This window comes from Crocodylus porosus, unplaced genomic scaffold (assembly GCF_001723895.1).
Source record: "Crocodylus porosus isolate Cpor-Errol unplaced genomic scaffold, CroPor_comp1, whole genome shotgun sequence".
Taxonomy (NCBI): Eukaryota; Metazoa; Chordata; order Crocodylia; family Crocodylidae; genus Crocodylus; species Crocodylus porosus.
In genome coordinates this window covers 14,454,977-14,456,495 of record NW_017728951.1, presented here as the reverse complement: position 1 = coordinate 14,456,495, position 1,519 = coordinate 14,454,977, and positions in this window count along the sequence as shown.

The window sequence follows — 1,519 nt, the reverse complement described above, 5'->3', positions numbered from 1 at the left end:
CTTTTCCGCCTCTGTGCTGACAAGAAGGGAGTTCCCCAGCCTGTAGGTATGGTGCCGGTTGTTCCTCCCCAGGTGCATCACTTTGCACTTGTCTGTGTAGAGCCACACACTTTTCAAAATTATTTTGAATTTTGCATGGGGACACCTGCATGAGATAAACTTGAGTATTTTGAGCTGAAAGCATTTTGCCACATTGTTCTGTGTGTTATGGACATCAAATTTCTTTAAGTCAGTCCCACTCCTACCTCTCACAAAATGACACCATTGTAAAATAATTCCAACGTTTAATTTATATGCAGAGAACAACAGATGGGATTTGTCTTTATCATTGTTATTTTTAGATTTAGTAAATACCCAGTGTTCCAGAAAGGGGCAAGATATTGCAAGTAAGCTGCAGACAAAGCTGGCAAAAAAGCTTAAATTATACCAGACCAAAAAGCATGTTTTTTTGGGGAGGGAAGGGGGAAATGAGGGAGAAAAAAACCCTTAAGCTTCATTCTGATAAGTACCACAAAAATTACTGAACAACCATACCTTACATAGTTGGAAAGAGAGGGTACTGCATTTACTGTCCCTTCTAGATTACATCTAGAGATTTTCCATACTTCTCTTGATATATTAATTTATTTTTAAAAAAATCTGTAACCCAACTTTATCAAGGTGTTGAAAAAAATCATGCAGCCAAATCAACAATGGGGAACCTGGAAACTAGTGAATGTATCTAGCAACTTATATTGCCCCCATAACTGCAGTTTCTGAGCATCTAACAAATTATTTTATCTATGCAATAGCATGAGTAGGGAACATATATATCATTATCTCTGTTTTACAGATGGGAACAGAGGTTGAGAGAGGTAAGATTCAGCACATTTGTGACAGAGCTGGGGATTTAACCTATATCTGCAGTTCACTGCTTTAGAGACCCATTTTCTTCCCTCCATCCTGGAAAGAAAAGGCTAACTCCATATTCACTGACAGTTGCAAAGTCAAGAAGTGGACTGGAATTTGGATCGATAGAAGGTTGCAGAAAGGTGAGAAAACATGCAGAAAAAGTTGAGTAAAATTTCCATGGCCAACATGGCAGGGCACACACAGATGCCTCAATAAAGCACACCAGCCTTTGAGAGACTCATTGTCAGGACGATATTGAGATCTTCAAATATGGAAATGATTGGTGGAATAAACTCGTTGCATGCGTTATTGAGAGAGCCAGTCAGCAAACTACAGAAGATAAAAATCCAAACCAAAATTCAGACAGCACAGGAACTTGGAGTGTACAGGACTCACAAATAAAGGAGTTCCCTTCATGAGCAGCACACAATTAAAGAAATGACTCCAATCCTGGTATGGCCTTCACCATCATACTACCTCTAAAGAAGAAAAGGAATGCGATCATATTATAGGGAAAAAAATAAGCCTTATTGATGGTGTGAGAGTATGTGAGCGACAGACAGACAGACAGACAGACAGACAGACAGACAGACAGACAGACAGACAGACAGACAGACAGACAGACAGA